The following is a 7,035-nucleotide window of genomic DNA, read 5'->3' on the forward strand; positions in this document are numbered from 1 at the left end:
AAAAAAAAAAAAAAAAAAATTAATGTTTAAGTAATGTACTTTGGTCAAAATTAAATCCAATTTATGTGACAATTAGTCATTACTTTCTTTTCTTTTCTTTCTTCTTTTCCTTTCTCTCACCCCCTCTCTCCTTCTGTGTCTGATCTCCCCTTCCTCCATGCCCCACCATGTCATTAATTGTCATTAATTGTCCTCATATCAAAGTTGAATACAGAGGATTCATACTTCTCCATTCCCGTGATGCTTCACTAAGAATAATGTGTTCCACCTCCATCCAGGTTAGTGCAAATGCTGTAAAATCTCCATTATTTTAATGGCTGAATAATATTCCATGGTATACATATACCACAGCTTACCAATCCATTCCTGGGTTGAAGGACATTTAGGCTGTTTCCACATTTTAGCGATTATAAATTGGGCTGTGATAAACAGCCTAGTACAAGTGTCTTTATAATAAAAGTTTTTTTTTTCCTTCTGGATAGATGCTCCGATGATCCTGATTGCAGGATCAAATGGGAAGTCTAGGTTGAGTTCTTTGAGAGTTCTCCATACTTCCTTCCAAAAAGGTTGTGTTAGTTTGCAGTCCCACCAGCAGTGTAAAAGTGTTCCTTTCTCTCCACATCTGCACCAGCATCTGCAGTTTTGTGATTTTGTGACATAGGCCATTCTCGCTGGGGTTAGATGATAACTCAAGGTGGTTTTAATTTTCATTTCTCTAATAATTAGGGATGATGAGCATTTTTTCATGTATTGGACAGCCATTTGTCTGTTGTCTTTAGAGAAGGTTCTGTTCATCTCTCTTCCCCATTGATGTATGGGATTATTGGATTTTTTTCTTGTGGATTAATTGAAGTTTTGTATAGCTCCTGGTTATTAACCTTTTGTCTGATTCAAAATATGCAAATATCCTTTCCCATTGGGTAGGTTGTCTATTTGCTTTGGTTGTTATCTCCTTGGCTGTAGAGAAGCTTTTCAGTTTAATTAAATCTCATTTGTTTATTATTGCTGTTGTTGCTATTGCCATGGCAGTCTTCTTCATAAAGTCTTTCCCCAGGCTGATATCTTCCAGTGTTTTTCCTATTCTTTCTTTGAGGATTTTTATCATTTCATGCCTTAAATTTAAGTCCTTTATCCATCATGAATCAATTTTTGTGAGTGGAGAAAGGTGTGGGTCCAGTTTCAGTCTTTTACATGTGGATATCCAATTCTCCCAGCACCATTTGTTGAATAGGGGGGAGTCTTTCCCCCAGTGGACGCTCTTTTTGATTTATGGAAGATTAGGTGGCTGTAAGTTGTTGGTTTCATTTCCTGGTTTTCTATTCAATTCCAAATGTCTATATCTCTATTTTTGTGCCAGTACCATGCTGTCTTGACCACTATGGCCTTTTAATACAGCCTAAAATCTGGTATGGTGATACCCCTGGCTTTGTTTTTATTACTAAGAACTGCCTTAGCTATCCAGGTTTTTCTGGTTCCATACAAAATGCAGAATCATTTTTTCCAAGTCTTGAAAAGTAGGATATTGGTATTTTAATAGGGATGCATTGAATCAGTAAATTGCTCTGGGAAGACATTTTAACAATGTTGATTCTTCGTAGCCATGAGCATGGTATGTTCTTCCATTTGTTAATGTCCTCTGCTATTTCCTTTCTTAGGGTTTCATAATTTTCTTTATAGAGGTCCTTCACCTCTTTTGTTAGGTATATTCCTAAGTATTTCATTTTCTTTGGGGCTATGGTGAGGGGAGTTATGTCCTTAATTAGCCTCTCATCTTGACTATTATTGGAGTATACAAAGGCAACTGACTTGTGGACATTGATTTTATATCCTGAGACATTACTGCATTTTTTGATTTTATATCCTGAGACATTACTGCATTTTTTGATTTCCAAGAGTTCTGTTGTTGAGTCTTTAGGGTTCTCTAAATATAATATCATATCATCAGCAAATAGGGAGAGTTTGACCTCCTCTGCTCCCATTGGATACCCTTTATTTTCTTGTCTTATCTAATTGTATTGGCTAGAACTTCCAGCACTATGTTGAACCTTCTACTTTTTTTTTTTTTTTTTTTTGAGACAGAGCCTCAAGCTGTCCCCCTGGGTAGAGTCCCGTGGCATTGCAGCTCACAGCAACCTCCAACTCCTGGGCTCAAGCGAGTCTCCTGCCTCCGCCTCCCAAGTAGCTGGGACCACAGGCGCCCGCCACAACGCCTGGCTATTTTTTAGTTGCAGCCGTCATTGTTGTTTGGCAGGTCCGGGCCAGAGATTCGAACCCGCCACCTTAGGTGTACGTGGCTGGCGCCTTAGCCGGTTGAGCTATAGGCGCTGAGCCTGAACCTTCTACTTTTTGAGGCTCAACCAGTGTGTTCCCGCTCTCAAACACCTAATGTGACTCCTTCCCAGTCAATATTTTTCCCATCAATTTACTTTATGAACAGAATAGCTATCTTCACTATGTGAGAAACAACTAAACATTTGTTTACTTGTTTGCCATCTGCCTCTTCCATTAAAGCGTCAGTGCCATAGGAACAGGGAACAGATTGGTTCTGGTCATTGATTTTACTGAGCAACCCTGGCACAAAGTAGATGCTTAGTAAATGTTTATTAAAATAATGTCTTAAGGCCAGGCATGGTGGCTCACACCTGTAATCCTAGCACTCTGGAAAGCCAACGCGGGAGGATCACTTGACACCAGGAGTTCAAGATGAACCTAAGCAAGAGCAAGACCCTGTCTCCACTAAAAATAGAAAAAATTAGCCAGGGATGCATGATGATGCACACCCATAGTTTCAGCTACTCAGAAGGTTGAGGCAGGAGGATTGCTTGAGACCGAGTTTGACATTGCAGTGAGCTATGATCACACCACCCAGGCAACAGAAGGGAGACCTGTTTCAAAAAATAATAACAGTTTAACATTACATTTAACTCTAACTTATTTAAAGTGCATTGTGATCTAAACCTACTATACCGATTATTACTTTCCTTACTAATTTAGCATTTATTGAGCAGCTGTTGTGTGCCAGGAACTGTGTAGATTCTTGAGGGGACACAGTCTCAGCTATCCTGGGCTCCTCACCTTCACAGAGGGAGGGGGCAGCTTCATAGCAGAGAAATGGATGAACTTTGGAGCTAAGGTTTTGTTTTGTTTGTTTGTTTGTTTGCTTGTTTGTTTGTTTGCATTGAGACAGAGTCTCCTTAGAGTGCAGTGGCATCATCATAGCTCACTGCAACTTCAAATTCCTGGGCTCAAGCAATCTTCCCACCCCAGCCTCCCAGAGCACTGGGACTGCAGGCATGAGTAGTCTGGCTTCCACTGGAATTTTAAAAATATTTTTATTGTAAAATCAAGTGCACACAAATACACAGTCCAAAACACTGAATAAAACAAATGTACAGCTTGAGAAGTTGTTCTAAGGGGAAGTTCTCAATCAGGGGTGATTTGACCATTGGGAATATTTGGCAAGATCTAGGGACATTTTTGGCTGACTAGGGGAGGAAGGTGTTTTGGCATGAGGTGGGTAGGGCCCTGGGATTCAGCTAAATATCCTAAATGGCTCGGTGACTGTGGCTCATGCAGTTAAAGTGCCAGCCACATACACCTGAGTTAGAGGGTTCGAATCTAGCCAGGGCCCACCAAACAACAATGAGGGCTACAACCAAAAAAAAAAAAAAAAAAACCTGGGTGTTGTGGCAGGCGCCTGTAGTCCCAGCTACTTGGGAGGTGGAGGCCGGTAGATTGCTTGAGCTGGAATCATTGAACCCAGGAGTTGGAATTTGCTGTGACCTGTGATGCCACAGCACTCTATCCAGGGTGACAACTTGAGGCTGTCTCATAAAAAAAAAAAGAAAAGAAAGAAAGAAAAAAGAAAAGAAAAGGAAAGGGTGGGGGCGGCGCCTGTGGCTCAAAGGAGTAGGGTGCCAGCCCCATATGCTGCAGTGGCAGGTTCAAACCCAGCCTCGGCCAAAAACTGCAAAAAAAAAAAACCTGAAAAATAAATATCCTAAATGCACAAAATAGCCCCTACAACCAAGAATTATCTGGGCCAAATGTCAATAGTGCTAAGCTTGAGAAACTCAGCTCTAAGGGGAACATCATTGTAACCCCTATCCAGGTCAACAGTAGGTCCACTAGCTCCTCACAGGCTGAATTCCAATCACTCCCTAAAGTAACCATGGTTGTGACTTGTTTAATAATCATCGCTTTGCATTTTGAGTTTTGCCCGTTCAAAAAGAACATGGTATGTTTTAGAAGCCTCTTTTAATTCACATGTTCCTCTGCATCTCTTTCCCTCCCTTACAATAAGAGGATTGTACAACTCTAGCTCCTTGTCCTGAAGCATTTCCCAAAGTCTAGGATATTGCTGATGCTACACTCATGATGCAATTAGTCAGCATGTTACTCTATCCTCTGTATTCCCTGCAAATTAACAGTTTATTCTAGAACTAGGATCAGACTCAGATTAGATTCCTTTGGCACAGCCATGGGAGACGGTATGTCCTTTTTTGAAAGGCTGGTGTTGTTAAGCTGTGTCTCTTTCTCTGAGACTAGCAGTCACTGAGGATTAACTCACTGGGTGTTGCAGAACAGTGATGTCCTCTCCTTTATATTCCTCATTTATTAGTTAGAGTTCTTCCATGACAGGATAATTCCCCTTATGTACTGTTTAGTTTCCCAGTGACACCTTCAGAGAGGAAAGGAAAGACAAGAACTTCATTCTTGCCCTTTATATACCTGTTTTCAAAATAATGAATGAGCTGGACATGGGAGCATTCCTGTAATTCCATCTACTCAGGAAGCTGATGCAGGAGGATTGCTTGAGCCCAGAAGTTCGAGGCTGCAGTAAGCTATGATTGTACCATTGCATTCCAGCCTGGAAAACAAGAAGACCTGCTTCTCCAAAAAAAAAATTCTTTTATTTGAAAAAGAAACATAATGACTGGATTCTCCATCATCCTCTGAAAGAGATGAATCAGGCTTTTTAACTTTTTTAATTGCTATTATATTAGAGACAGGATCTTGCTCTTTCTCCCAGGCTAGAGTGGAGTGCAATGGCACAATCCTAGCCCACTATAACTTCAAACTCCTGGCCTCAAGTGATCCTCCTTCCTTGGCCTCCCAGAGTGCTGGGATTATAGGCTTGAGACACCTCACTCAGCTGAGAAGGAATTTTGATGGCATGGTTAAGGAAAAGAGATGAGATGCTCTGAGACTTTTTAAGTAACTGTTTCTCCCATGAATTCCTCATACCCTGTGTGTTCATGGTAGAAAATATGATCCTTTTCTGTGGAACAGGCTGAGTTGAAAAGAGGGAAGGAGAAGCATGCTCTTTTCCGCTCCAGAATGCTTGTGCACCCCTTGGAAGCCACTTTCACCCTCTTTGACAATTCAAGGGCCTCCTGAAAACTCCAGAGCAGCCCCTGCCCTGGTTCGGAATGCCTTATTGCCCCCAGAGAGGCTGTACTTTCCCCTCAACACTCACACCCCCAACTCCTCTAGTCAAAAGCTGGCAACTCACCTTCACCCAGCTTCACCTTCCATCCCATTCCCAAGGCACAAACCTAGCAAGTCCACATCCTGTTAGTTTCACCACCTGAATAGTCCTGGAATTCATCCCTACCTCCCACCATTAGTCTTGGAAGACTTCTCTGTCCTTGGTGTATATCTGGTCCCATGCTTCCATGTGTTGGGATTTCCCTTGCCCTGAAGTATCTCTTTTTTAGACTGCTAGAAGCTTATGTGAATGTTCATTTCACTGTTACTCTTTAGACTCACACATATGTTAAAAGCAGGCTTTTTTGTCCTTTTCAGTATTTAAAACTCTTATTAAAAGCAATCAATCAGAATAATTGATTAAGGCAGAACTCATTAATAGATGCTGAAACTAAGCAGGCTTTTTTGTCCTTTTCAGTATTTAAAACTCTTATTAAAAGCAATCAATCAGAATAATTGATTAAGGCAGGACTCATTAATAGATGCTGAAACTAGTGGTGAATGTTTCTCAGGAGGATATTTGCTTATCTCCAGTGCAGTGTTAACTGCAAAGAGGAAAATTGTAACTTTAGGCTTGGTGCCTGTAGCTCAGGGGCTAGGGCGCCAGCCACATACACCAGAGCTGGTGGGTTTGAACCTGGCCTGAGGCCTGTCAAACAACAATGACAACTACAAAAATAAAAAAAATAGACTGATGTTGTGGCAGGCGCCTGTGATCCCAGCTACTTGGGAGGCTGAGGCAAGAGAATCGCTTAAGCCCAAGACTTGGAGGTTGCTGTGAGCTGTGATGCTACAGCACTCTACTGAGGGCGACATAGTGAAACCCTGTCTCGAAAGGAAGGAAGGAAGGAAGGACGGAAGAAAAGAAGGAAGGAAGGAAGGGAAGGAGGGAAGAGAAACTGACAGATACTGCCTTAACCTAGGGATCATAGTTAGATATCACATGAGGCAAATAGATATCACTTGCCTCTTGATGTGATCTAGGCACGGAGAAGGGCACACCATCTACCACCTCTGCTGTGTTTTATCTCATTTTATTTTATATCTTTAGATATGGGGCCTCAGTATGTTGCCCAGGCTGGTCTCTACTTCCTGGCCTCAAATGATTTCCTTCTTCAGCTTGCCCTCTCTGCCAAAGATGCCTAACCTAAAATGTAATCACAAGAGAAGATCAGACAAATACAAAACAAGGACATTCTACAAAATGACTGGCCTATGACCTTCAAAAATGCCAGTATGATGTAAGATAAAGAAAGGAGAAGGGAGTAGGAATATTCCAGATTAAAGGAAGTTTATTAATAAACATGACATGAAAATGCCGTACATGGTCCTGGATTTGACAAGGGACCAGAAAATAAAAATTGCTTTAAAAGGGCAGCACCGGCTCAGCACCTGTGGCTCAAGTGGCTAAGGCACTAGCCACATACACCTAAGGTGGAGGGTTCCAATTCCCAGCCGGGGCCCACCAAACAATAATGATGGCTGCAACCAAAAAATGGCCAGGCGTTGTGGCAGGCGCCTGTGGTCCCAGCTACTTGGGAGGCT

The sequence above is a fragment of the Otolemur garnettii genome, unplaced genomic scaffold (genome assembly GCF_000181295.1).
Source record: "Otolemur garnettii isolate 467f Iridium unplaced genomic scaffold, OtoGar3 scaffold00071, whole genome shotgun sequence".
Classification (NCBI taxonomy): Eukaryota; Metazoa; Chordata; class Mammalia; order Primates; family Galagidae; genus Otolemur; species Otolemur garnettii.